Source organism: Crocodylus porosus, unplaced genomic scaffold (genome assembly GCF_001723895.1).
Source record: "Crocodylus porosus isolate Cpor-Errol unplaced genomic scaffold, CroPor_comp1, whole genome shotgun sequence".
NCBI lineage: Eukaryota > Metazoa > Chordata > Crocodylia > Crocodylidae > Crocodylus > Crocodylus porosus.
The window spans coordinates 18,814,422-18,827,930 of record NW_017728910.1 but is presented as its reverse complement, the minus strand read 5'-3'; the positions used below and the strand labels follow the sequence as shown (position 1 = coordinate 18,827,930).

The window sequence follows — 13,509 nt, the reverse complement described above, 5'->3', positions numbered from 1 at the left end:
CGGGACCTGAACCTGTTCAGCCTCCACAAGAGAAGGCTGGGGGGGGATCTAGTGGCCATTTACCAACTAGTCGGGGGGACCAGCAGGCATTGGGGGAGTCCCTGTTCCCCCGAGCACTACTAGGAGTGACTAGAAATAACGGTCACAAGCTGGCAGAGTAGATTCAGACTAGACATCAGGAGGCGCTACTTCACGGTCAGGGCAGCTAGGATCTGGAATCAACTTCCAGGCGAAGTGGTGCTGGCTCCTACCCTGGGGGTCTTTAAGAGGAGGTTAGATGAACACCTTGTTGGGGTTGTTTGACCCCAGAACTTTTTCCTGCCGTGGCAGCGGGTCGGACTAGATGATCTGCTCAGGTCCCTTCTGAACCTATCAACTATGAAACTCTTCACCTTCATTCCTGAATATAATTTGGAAAAGAAGGTTACCAGCATGCTAAGAAAAAGAATATGTTTTAGCTTTATCATGTGTAGGAACCTGATAGCACAGGAAACGGGACAAGGGATGGGAAGCCTTTTCCTCAGTGTACATCATTGGCTCGAATCTGGGCCATTCTACTGGTCTACAGACTTCTGCCAAGCATCTGAAATGCTGGAAAGGGGTTTGGTAGCCTTTGTGGTTTGTGTCCACTTCCTAGGGGAAAATAGCCATGTCACAAAACCCCATCCCACAATGAGCCCCAGCTGAATACTTTGCTGAGAGTTTTCCCAAACAGCCAAGATTTGAGTGACCATTTAGAACAAATTACTTTTACTGCCCGAAGACTAACCCCTCACACATCCTCAGGGAGAAATTCTGAGCTCTTTGACTCGGTGTAAATCCCTGAAACCTGACGGGAGTCATTCCAGGGTAGATCAAACACAGGATCTGGTCCATCATTGCAGCCAGCCTACTGCACCCCTCTGGATCCACCCTTGATGAGACACTCCTTTGCTAGGGGCTTTCAGATCAACACCATGGCCTTTGGGGACAGTGGCACACATTCCCAGGAAGACTGGGAGAAGGACTGGAAAAGAGGGGACAGCCACCCCAGGCCTAGATGTTGGGCTGACAGGCATGTGAAGAAAGCAAAGATGGCAGATACTATTCTCCACCTCTCAAAGTGAGAAGCCAGCTAGGAGATGAGTAGTATCTCCTTTGGTCACAGAACAGGAGGAAGCAGGCTTGAAGAAGAGCTTCAGCTGAAAAGGAGACAGAAGGGAATTAATAGGATGAGGAAGTAAACAAATCTTCCCATCTTCACGTGCTAATCATCCCAAGACTCTGCAGGTGAAAGCCACAGGAAGTCAGAACTCTATTGACACAGTCTTGTTTTTGCTACAAATTAGGAAAAATGAAGCCCTAATGAGAAATAATTACCTTCCATTTCTCTTTCCTCACGGTACAGCTTTAGAGGGATGTTACTTGCAAGTGAAAAACACCCAGTTTGAAAGGCAGAAGCATTAGTTTTTTCTTTACAATGCATAAGTAATCCATGGGACTCCTTGCCACAAAGCACCATTGAGACCAAAAGCTTAGAAACAGTTGGAAAATGGTAAAATATTAGTACTATGAGATGCATAGTTAAAACTATCTGTAAGAGTTAAGTAACAGTGGGTGTGTCTACATGTGCCAATGTAAAGAGCATTAGCCATTTTTAAGGCGCGTTAAGGGTGTGGGTTTACATGTGTGTGCCCTTAATGTGCCTTAAAATGGAAATTTTAGGCTATTGACACCCACATTTGATACCTGCAAAAGCAGGTATCAAATTTAGGCAAGAATAGCTAAAGTGCCTTAACGCACATGCAGACACAATAAGGCGCATTAATGCTGTGTATGGCAACCCTGCTTGGGACTAGCTTTAGTCCCAAGTCAGTCCGCACACCGCGTTAATACACTCTAGTGTGTGCACATGTAGATGTGTGACTAAATCACCTTAATGCACATTAGACAAATGTGCATTAAGTTTAGATGCATGTAAAAGCATGTGTAGACATGCCCAATATAGACAAAGAGATGGAGTTACTTGACATGAGGTTTTAGAAAGGCATTTTTTTCAGTCCCAAAGCCAACTGCTAGCAGACTGGGGTTAATAAGAATCTTCAAGGACAGGTTAGTTCATAATTGTCTACCGAGGATGTGTTTTATCTTCTTCAGAAGCATCTGGTCTGGCCACTAAGATTCAACACTAAATGAACCACTAACTTGATTTAATATGATAATTTCTATATGGCTAGGTAAAATATGTACTTTCTGAATAACCCAGAGCAGAAATGTCCTGAAAAATAGGCAGTTCATATGTGCTCTTAATTTAAATTACATGCAAAAACCAAATGAACACTACTAGGAGCTGATGATGCTTTGCAGTTTGCAAGAGTTGATCCTTTATGAGAAATCCCACATAAACTGGATTGCACTCTTCTTTCCATTTTTGACCAATATTGGCTTCTGAAATGGGCAAGGAGAGATGAAGGAGATAAGGAATTCAGAGGATTTGTAGTCTGCATCCTGACTGTAAGTCAAGCAGCGTAATGAATGGAACAACTAATGCATAATTTCATTATGAGTCATCCTAATTATAAGGATTTGATAAATACATAACTAGAAAGTGTAACTATCTGTTACAAATACATATTTCTAATTACATACGGAAGTTCACAATATAATTAATATTGCAGGTTACAAATGCAGCAACCTCTTCTTCTCCTGCAGTGACAAAATTTCCTAAGAACCATATGAATTTGGTTTGAAGTTGGATATTTATTAGGTACTATTCTTTTTAGCCCCATGCTGAGTCACTTTTAAAGGGTATCCACATCTGAACCAGCAGTAGGAAGTTTTTCACTAATCCAGTAGATGGTCTGGTATGATCAGCTATGGAATAAGCACCAAAATAATCCACTGATGGCCAATCAAGGTTAGGTTTGTTTATATAATGTTAGTCTCAGTTGTCAAAGTACCCAAAGTCTGGGTAGCACCAGCATAGACTGCACTGTGAATATAAAATAAGTTGTAGAAGGAGAAGTAAATTTAAATAATGAATGGACTGCTAAAATGAGAGAGGTCAAAATCTGAACTCCAACCTGACCACTCTTGAACTTTGTGGAAGTTTGAACCTAAATTCAGACTGGAGTCTATGCTTTTTAGGGAAATAGCTGGGGGAACAAGAATACATGAAACTTTGTATTCTTCAGCTTTGGGGATCTTTAAATCCTGAGGCATATCTCAATGATGTGCTTTGATGCTTTGGGCCCACCTGCAGGGCTAGGGACAGTCATTCAAAAAGACTAAGCCTGAATTGATTCAATCTTTGCAGGTTAATTTAACCTGCCTAGGTTGAACTGCTTTGCAAATGTAAAGACATTCCCTCTGGACTAAGGAAATACAGGCACATGCCTGCAGTGGCTCAGGCTAGAAGCTGGGGGGGCACTAGAGCAGCTCTCCCTTGACTTCCACAGTGCTGAGCTGGGGGTAGGGTGGGGGGTGGTGTCCAGGCCCCAGGCAGGATGCTCCAATTAGGGAGAGGTGTAAACCCGCATTCTGCCTGCACTGTCCCAGGCTTTTCCCCGCTTACTGCCCAAGGGGCAGGAATGCTGCTAGACCTCAGCCCCTGGCTAGCTCTCTGAGGCAAACAGGGGGTGCATCTGTTGATGATAAAGAGCTTTTCAATCTCCCTCTCCCTGCTTCTTCATACCGTCTGCGAATCCCTGGAGAGGGATCCAGCAGGAGGCTTATAACACAGTTTTTATCAGCCCATCAACAAAACAAAAGCCTCTCTCTGTAGCCTCCCTAGTTCAAGCTCTTCTTAAACAGCTTATTCCAAGGAAGGAAAGGAGGGGCATTAGCAGCTGACCTGTTGATTAGCTCCCAGACACTGTTCTGTCTGCCTGTCCCAGTGAAAGTGGAGACACACACACACAGACACCTCTTGGCATTAGCTAGCATACCACATGCCTATGGTCCATGGGGTTGGGGTCCATGCTGTGGGAGATGGGAGGGAGGGAAGAGATTCCTGCTTGAGCAGCAAGGAGGGGGGTGGTGGGTGGGGAGGAGGCAGGGGGAAGTCAGGCAGATCCTGCTGTGCCTGCAGTCTCCGTGGAAGCAGAGGGGCGGGGTCAGCCCTGTTCTCTGGAGCAGACATCCCAGCTTAGGGCTGCAAAGTATCTGGGATGCTGGGGGATTCTGGTTCAACTTAAACCAGGAAGGGGCCTGGGACAGACATTGCATAAACTGGTTTGACCCAAATCAAGTTAAGTCTGATAATACATTCAACCAGGTTTATCTGAAACCAGTTCCAGTCATTTTGAAACTGGTTTATGTGCACTAAACTTTTGTTCTGTTACAGGTTTAAACCAGTTTCTGATCGCTTAAACTGGTTTATTTATAATGTCTGTCCCTAGCCCAGCTCTTAATAGGGGCCTTTACCCATGGTTTACCTTCCCTAGTTTATTCTGAGGTGTGCCTTGTATCAACTAGGATTTTATAGTGTGAGAGGTAGTGGGCATTAGTTATCCCACAGTGAAAACACACTTTTTTAGCAGCAAAGACGAAGCCATAATCTCATGGGTGAATGGTTATGACCTACATCTTTAGTGGTCTGTGTTCCGTGAAGAAGGAGATTTACATATAAAGCTCTCATTAACACTAATGGAAGTTATCTGGTCCAAAAGTCACCCCTGAATTGATGCACTTCATTTCAGAGTCTTTTTAGTCCTCTGACTTTGGACAACAGAATGCTGGGAAATCTGTTCATTTAACTGATTTGTATTGCGTCGTGTGAGTTACTCATCACTTCCACATCCTGCTCAATTGTCCTCCATTATGTCACTTGCCTGCTTTTTCCTCACTTAGTCCTTTTAGAATCATTTGTCTAAGAAAAAACAGCTGTGTTAGGAGCCTTGTTAAGTGACCCAGAAACTGGAGTCTCCCACACCAATGGTATCTGATGCAAATGGATGGCTGCTTGCTGTGAAAATGTTCTTGGTTGACAGCCCATTGGGTACTGTTGACAATATTTGTCTGTAGAGTTAAAAAGCAGTCCTCTCACGCTCGCATATTTAAACTACTCTTTCTCTAGAAATGTCTACATTAAATTCCTCCCATGGAGTTTCAATGGAGGTCTTTCTACAACCCCATTTGTTCAACAGCTGGTAGTATACATTGCTCCTTCTCTTTTCCTTCAGCTTTTGCCATCTGCCATCATTAAGTTGCCCAGGTGTCGGAAATCTTCTTGCTCTTCTCTTGTAAACATTATTCTGCAGCCTTCTTCACTAACTCAACCTTTATTTATATAGAGTCTGATGGATTTGGCTAGCTGTTCTCAAAACATCTGCTACATTTTGTACTTTCTGGGGGTGGATGGGAAAGAGAATATATACACTTTCCAGCAAAAGTAAAGATGATCAATTAACGCTTTCTGCTCCTTGCACTCAGTTTCCAGTTCTTACTGTTTTGCTGCACTTATGGATGCCTCAGTTAATTAATGACTGCCACTTGCATTGTTGCACAGAAGCATATACATCACCAAGAACAGCTAATTTCCAGAAACATCAGGCCTTCCACATATTTCAACAATGTCTGGCTCTAAATTGCACAGAAGAACAGCAATGACAGGAAATATCCCAGATAGCTATCAACAGAGATTCAAGTGAGCCCCCAAACTATTTCTGTTCATTTGCTCAAATACACACTGGTGGCATTAGCAAGTGCCACTCCACTGACTTCATAATATCATCATCTTGGATTGAAGATGTGAATTATTTTTGATTAGCTGGAGGGGAAATCCAGCCTCATGCAGCATCTTTCACAGTGACGGGTAGTGTAAACTCTGAATTCTCTGGCAGCAATGATGAAATTAAATGATTTCTGGTGTGACAGACACCTCTTAGTAAATCCTTGAAGGATGAAGATACATTGGAACAACAGAAAAAGAAAACCGGGCAAACAAAACTGCTCGCACAATTGCTTGGTGCCAGCTCCTCTCCATGTTTCTGTTTGGGGAGTGTGCAAAATATGTTGCCAGAGAAGACTCCCACCAATAAGTTGCCAGAGAAGACTCTGCCAGGATTTCATGCTTCCATGCTTCCACTTTTCTTGGGCTGGGTCTCAGTACAGGTGCTTTCAAAGCCTGATTTTGTGAGGCCACAGTGCAGAGACTTCTGTTTCCCACTCTGAACATTTCTGCTGAGCTGCAATTGCTGCCTGCTGCTTTCCCATTTGTTAAGCAATGGATTACTGTTCAAACATTCTCAGCCCAAGTTAGCCTAATCTCTGCATGCAATTCTCCACATTTACTATCCTCTTACAGTGCCGTGATCAGAGGCGCTTCTTGCTTGTTCAATAATTTTCTGAAGCGCTGCCCCAATCATTGCTACTGTTATTTCCTTTCTTTGTGATGGATAATGCATTTTGTTATTCACCTTCTGCAGAAGGTAAATTGGCCATTTAGATGCTTTCTGATTTTGTATACGGTGTCTTAGTTGTTTTCTCCATCAGCCCTGACAGCTATTTCAAGCCCCTTGCACTTATTCTTACATTAATTTTACTTCACCTAGCAACCCTTATCGAGATACTACTGGCTAATTCTGTCCTTATCTTCTCCCCTTCCCACCCCAAATCACTTGAAGTACAGTGCTTTTTCTTCACTGCTCAAGTATCGCCTTTAATCTATTCTGCCTCTTTACTCAGCTACTGCTTGGCCTTAGTGGACTCATCCTTTGCTGAAGCTCACTCTTGCTTCCTGTTCTCATATTTGCCAAGGGATTTTGCATACCTAAAGTGGGTGGTCTGTTTTTGGGGGATTTGGAAGCTTGGTCATGGGCCTGGACTAATGCCTCCCATCCAAATAAGGGCCCAAAGAAATGCTTTATTGCTGCTGGTGTGGTGATGCTGGATATGAAAGACTAGGACGTGGAAAGGTCAGGGAGCAAAAAGGAAGGAAGAGGCTCCATGATGCAGTACACAGCACTGCAGGGACCTCCCAAGCATGGCCAGTGCAAGGATTTTTGCTGCCCTAGGCAATGTCATGCTGAGCTGAGATGCTTGTCTGCCCAAGGCATTGCTTTTGCCACCCACTACAATTTGCCACCCTAGGGAGTTTCCTATGCTGCCTGCTCGGTTATGCCAGCCCTGCTCTAGAGCTGGCTCAGAAGGTGGAAATTTAGGGAAGGTGATGTGGCTTGGGGAGCCGACTGGATTAAAGGAGTCAATAAATTTGGATTAGAGACTCTGAATGACTCTGTGAGGAAAAGCAAGGCATATTTTCAAGACTACGCAGTGCCTCACATCTGTGCCTCAGATTCCCTTCTGTAAAATGGGAAAAATGACATGTATCTACTTCTGGAACTGCTTTAAGAACTATAAATAAAAAGTACCATACAAATCTGAACTGTGGCCTGACCATAATTTTTATTGTGGTTTGTAGATACAGTAGTAGAGATGTTAGGCACTCTGCAAGATATGACGCTTTGTAAGGCAGACTTCCTGGAGCATGTTACCGAGTGTGTGCATGCATGCGCTCATGCTCACAGACCTCACCTTTGGATGTTTTTTTCTGTTAATACAGCCATTTTTCTTATTCTAAAATAAAGGATGTTCAGATAGAAAGGGCAAGTTTCTGGGATTTGTACAAAAAGCAGCACAGGTCAGATCTTTACCTCCATTGACTCTACTGGACCTATGCCAAGTTCTATAAGCAGAGGACTTGTCTTCCACATGTGCAGGCCAAAGAAGGGCTGGGGACTTGTCTATAGTCCATAACAAAACAGATCCAGTGGCCAAACACCTAGTCCTGGGACATTACTTCACCTCATGGGCTACAATTTTTATCACAATGATGATACTTCATTGTGAAGGGGGATGGTGGTGGTGGTGGTGGTGGTGGTAGTAAAGGCTTCTGTCTGGGGGGGTTGCCCTGCTCAGAGCTAGCATTCATATCTGACCATTTGGAGCCAAATCTTCAAAAAGATGTTGCTTTGCTACTTTGGCAGCGTGACGATGAGTAGGTATTTACGTTGCGCTATTCTGCAGGTGAACGAACAGGAAAAGAGAATAGAAGCCTAAAATTATCAAGCATTGAAGGACAGCAGAAAAGTGGGTAAGGCAGTCCAATAGACTATTTAAGCACAGAGACCTTATAAACAAACTGCTTTAGCAGCCCGAGTCTCTTGATATTTGATAATGCAGATGCCCAAGCAGCTGCCTCTCCTTAAATACCAAGGAGACTTTAAAATACCAGAAAGCACTGCCACAATAGTATCTGAATCAAATTCTGCACCTCACAGTAATTAGATTCGTAGAAAAGACAAAACACTATTCTCTGGGCCACTCAATGTCTTGACTTCTCTCTGAACCTCTACAGGTAGATGGTGCAAACTGTCTCACTGGTGTGCTCTGATGAGCTCCTTCTGCCCCATGGCTGCTGGAGACAGTGCCCTGGACTATGAGATTTAGGACCATGGAGCCATCTGTAAACATGCAAGGGTAAGGGGGAGGAGCTGGTGTCAAACCTGCTGAAGGCAGCTAGAGGTGGTCAGTACCCGAAAGGATCAGATCTCGCATTTAGAGATGGATCCAAATTTTAGTTCTCTACCCAAACCCACCATTTTCACTGAATTCATGTTAACTGCATGTGTTCCAATTCAGTGTATTACTAATTTTGCTTCTTTTGGATTTCATGGATCCAAGCCGACCATAATATACTCACTATGTTCTGTTTTTCACCATCTATATGGAAATTAATTGTTGAGATGGATGTTTAGACAGTAGGTACTTTTAAGTCTCACTTTTCTGCCACATCTATTTAGCCTGTCAGCTCTTTGGAACAAGAACCGTCTGCTGCTCTGCCTTTGTGTGGTGCCCAACACAAAACAGGTCTTTTCTTGGTTGGTCTCCAAGAGCTACATAAGAAAGAAAATTGTTATTAAAAATAATACTTGGGTGATATTGATAGTTAGAAAATGATATTTAGCAATTTTGTCTAAAGAATTGCTTGTAGGTAGAATAGAAGAATGGTCCAAGGCAACAGCAAGAGTTAATTCAGAGGCAGATTAAGATGTTTTGGGGCCTATGCAAATAGGTCGTCTTGTTTGCTTTGCGTTGCTGATCATGGTTGGCCAGTGAGTGAATGAGAAATGAATAACTATCATATACCTGGCACCGCTGTCCCCCCTGCAGGCAATTGGAGGAGGAGGGGTGCTCCTGGGCCCAGGCCTAGCTGGCTCATGTGTTAATCTGCCTATGGGTTAATCGGTTTCTAAAAGTCTATTTGTGACACAGTTTCCTTCAAGGCCCTTGTGTCTAGAACCAGCAGACCTACAGGCTGGGAAACTGAAGACACTTACCACAGTGTATCCATAACATGAGATAGGCTTGTTGGGTTGGCTATATCACAGTGACCAGCTGCAGAGCCTTTGGGATTTCCAGTTTTGGTGGACAGACCAAATTAGGAGGTTGTGACATACCCAAATTAAGACACCAGTAAATGACCACATTAAGATGTGTGTATGTGATGGGTTTGGGAAACAAAGGAATATGCTGACAGAACAGAATGTGGACAATATAATGACCACAGGGAAACCAATCAATGGTACCTGGTGATGAAGACTCATCAGAGGAGAAAAAGAATACAAAATGAGGGATCTAAGAGCAGCAAAGGGTCCCCGAGTGGGGAACCCAAGGCCACCATGGACCGAGGGTGCATCAACAGCCTGTCTCATCCACCAACTGGGAATGGGAAGGGGGACTCAGCCCTCAACTTCCAGGCTGCTGACATCTGATATTTAAGAAAGGACCACAGAGTGATGCTTACGTACCAGCCAGATGTACCAGTACCCTCTGTGGAACCTAGGACTGGTAGATACAGAATTGGAGGGTTATTTTGTTTGCCTTGCCTGCACTATTCTTATCTGCTATCACTGTGTATCAATAAAATTTACCTGTTGTCAAATGGAAGAAGTTGTGGTCGGTCTGAGGGTCTGGGTCTGTCTGGAATAAGGTATCTGGGTCATAAATCTAGTGCCTACAAGATGAGGTGGACAAACCATAGTTTATAGGCACAAGGAGTTAAAAAGGTTATATGGGAGGTTGGAGGGAAATTGTTAGTAGTCTAAAATAAAGAATGGTGTTCTGCCCACACCATTTCAGATGGGATTGTCCCTGATATTAATTTGCTTCCCTGGTTTGTTTGCACCTCTAGGAAGATTCCCTTGGTGGTAACATTGTGTAGGGGGGAGGAATGGGATGAAGTGGAACAGTAGTAACCAGGCATGTAGCCTTCTGTACCACTTTTACACTAGAGAGGGGGGCTCTGCCCTTGTACTGAACACTGAAGTGTCTTTAGGACCAGAGCAATGGTTCTATATTTATGCATATAAATCACTCAGGCAAAATTCCTATTGAAGTCACAGGAATTATGATTAAAGACTGCAGCAGAGGGCTCTTGAAGTGGAAAAAGAGCTGAACCACAGAGTGTAGACTATGTTGGCATAGCTCAGTTTGACACCAATACTGTTTCCCTACCACCATCCAACACTGTCTTAACTCTTCTGTTTCATCTTGTTTTCAGAATTAAGCCAGTCTTCTGTCTCATTCACTGATGACAATGTGTTACTCATAACTTCCTGGTAATGGGGAAGTTAGAGGTCTCTATGGCTCAAGTGACCTTGGAACTTAGCCAGTTCTGAGCTTGTCCAACAGCTCTCCCAGCTATACAGTTGGTCCAATAAAAGATATCACAAAAAATCCTTGCCTTTTGTACATTTCCTGGACCATCATGGTTGCAACAACACTCCAAGCCTACTCAATTTTGAGAAGCACCTATCTCCAAATACAAAACTCTCAGATGTTAATTGATTAAAAACTTGTTCCAAGAGCCCAGGTACAAAATGCCAGCCCCTCTTTTACCCCACAGTGTGAGAGAGTGCCTGGAAAGTGGTTATGAGTAAAAAGACTTTAGCAAAAAATAATTAGGTGTTTGGAAGCAGTTGACATGGAACTCAACATTGGCAAATATTTTCAAAGAGAAATTGTCCACAGAAGGCAGCATGATAAAGCACTGCCCTTAGTCCAGACTAGATATGCTGCCCCGGGGCGCACACATACAGTTCCTGTTGACAAAACACATTTTTGCTTCCATTTTCACTACTACATTTTCAAACTTGATATGCATGGCCATATAAAATTCACTGGCAGATGATGCAGTGAAATGAACTATGAAAGTACGTATCTAACTAGTTAGCTAGGTTTTACATTGTATTACCTTGTTTGCTGTTATTTATTTCTAATCATTTTAATTCTGTAGCTTGATCTTTGTTGCCAAAAATGCTTATTTTTCCACTTAAAATACTTTTCAATAACTTGCCCACTTATTTCTAATATAGAAAGGGGGAAAAAAGAGTAAAATGTATCAGTGGATTTGTCTGTACAATTTAAACTTCCCTTTGTTCTGAGCTGTTTATAATTGTTGCTCTGTTTTAATGTCTATGCTAAACTGATTTCTGGACTTAAAGATGTGCACAGCATTAAAAAAGTACATCTACAATTTAAGGAGTACATCTGAATTAAAGGCCTGACCCCTGGAAATCTTTGCTCATGCACGCAGTCCCATAGTTCACAGATAACTGTCTCCCCATTGCGAAGGTTTTCGGGCTGGTGCATCAGTCCTTAAAAATCTCAACATGTTTTAATATTGAATAAATAAAACAACCCAAGAATTCAGTCCTGCAAAACCATTATCACTGCAAATAATCCTTCACACAACAAGTCATCCCCCTGACATCAGGGAGATTAGGTAGTGTTTCTAGGACCAGGCTCCGTGGAAGGGATTCTGGTTTCAGGTACACAGCTGTCTATGCTCTATGATATAAATACATGCATCTATGCCTCCAGATACAGACACACTCCATTTCAAAGCCTTGAATCATTCCTCTCACCCACCCTCTCCCAGTCACTGGACACCAAAAGAAAGAGGTATTTTCTTTACTTAGTTTTCTTGTTCATGTTCTATATAGCTCTTGGTATAGTAAGCTAGTAAAAAACCCCCAATGCTATACCCTCTAGGGGACGCATGACGGATCTGATAGTGCAGGAACAAATATCCCCAGGGTACCATTTATCTCGCACAGCATGTCTATTTACTTATTTTTTTTCCAGCGTTGCCATTATTATTTTTGCACAGAGGACTCAAATGCTTGTTTCCCATCCTTCCGCTGCTGCCCACTGCCTCCCCCTTCACCCTCCTTGACAGACAACACAGTCAAATAGCTCATTAACCCTTAATGGTCCAGTGTGCTTAAGCAACTCTCCCCCACTAACACTAGTGCGTGCAAAGTAATCCCTCAGCAAAGAAAATGCGACTCATCACAGCTATTGCTAGGATCCCTAGACATATCCCTCTCTCTGCAGACCACAGAAGTAAATAGCTGTAATCGAATCACTGGCATTCGTCTGTCTCACTAATATTAGCAGCAGTGATTCAGACAAACACAAGCTCTCTGTCCCTCTGGGCCAAATACAAAGCTATACTGTAATCAGGTTTAATTGCTGGCCTGCATTAAAGTAGCTGACAAAGTCTCCATCTGTGAAGTGCTCGGGGATCTGTCAGCGCAGGAAGGTGCTACCGGGTATCAAATCACATCAAGTTGTATTCTCTCCTGTCTCACTGCAGCTGTGCATCGTAGATGCCACGGCATCACTCACAAGACACAATCAATGTAGAAGGGGACTGCTGTTTGGAGAGGGAAGGGAATTAAGTGACTGCTGCCCTAGACCTGGTACGTGGAGCTCCTCTCAAGAGGCACACAGAGGGTCCTTGATTTTCCAGGTTGCCAGCTGGCCCTTTCCCAAGTAGGAGCTAATTTAGTCCACAATTTAACTAGCTTATTAAAGAAAACTCGCTCACCTTTAACATACGACGGGAAAGACAGCCTAGGGCTGTGTATAAGTTTGCTGTTGAAGTTTGGCTTCTTGAGACTGCTGGGCTGCACTGTTAAAAACATCTAGGGCAGAATACTGAATCAAACAGACTCAAACACTTGCCTTTTTCACTGCTGCTGCTCTGTGCCTCCAATACTCTCCGACAGGCAAGCAGCATCCCATCACTGAACTTACACTTAAAGCGACAATGCACTAAAACCTTCCCTCTAACATTATAGCTGTGTTTAAGGCTTAAATTCCTGGATAATCGCCACGTGCATGCTTGACAAACCAACTGCAGTTTTTACAAATACCTGCATGTAGAGATTAGTCAGCTGGTTCGAAAAGAGCCAGCTTGTCTCCCAGCCGGAGGCAGAATTCGGCCCCTAGTGTGTACCGGTTTGGCTGCTTGTTGCAAAAAAGATGAATAGCAGAGAGTGTTTGCCGTGGCTTTTTCTGACATGCATACACAACCTGTAGCTGCCATCCTTTTTTCCTCTTTCAGGAAAACCCCAGGGTGAAGCCAAAAAGGTTAATTTTCTTAGATGAGGTTAGTAATGAGAATCTCAAGCATATTTGTCAAGATAGACTCTTAAGGTAGGGGAAATCCAGATTGCA

General features: G+C 43.3%; 1 protein-coding gene across 2 annotated transcripts in view; it reads right to left on the bottom strand.

The window, feature by feature from the left end:
• Positions 1 to 13,104, bottom strand: part of LOC109308453 (calcium-activated potassium channel subunit beta-2) — a 183,113-nt gene extending 170,009 nt beyond the window's left edge. For both annotated transcript variants that reach the window (XM_019532753.1, XM_019532755.1), the window contains exon 1: positions 12,878 to 13,104. The gene's annotated coding sequence lies outside the window, so the exon portion shown is untranslated. The remainder of the gene's footprint in view (positions 1 to 12,877) is intronic.
• Between the last annotated feature and the right edge of the window lie 405 nt (positions 13,105 to 13,509).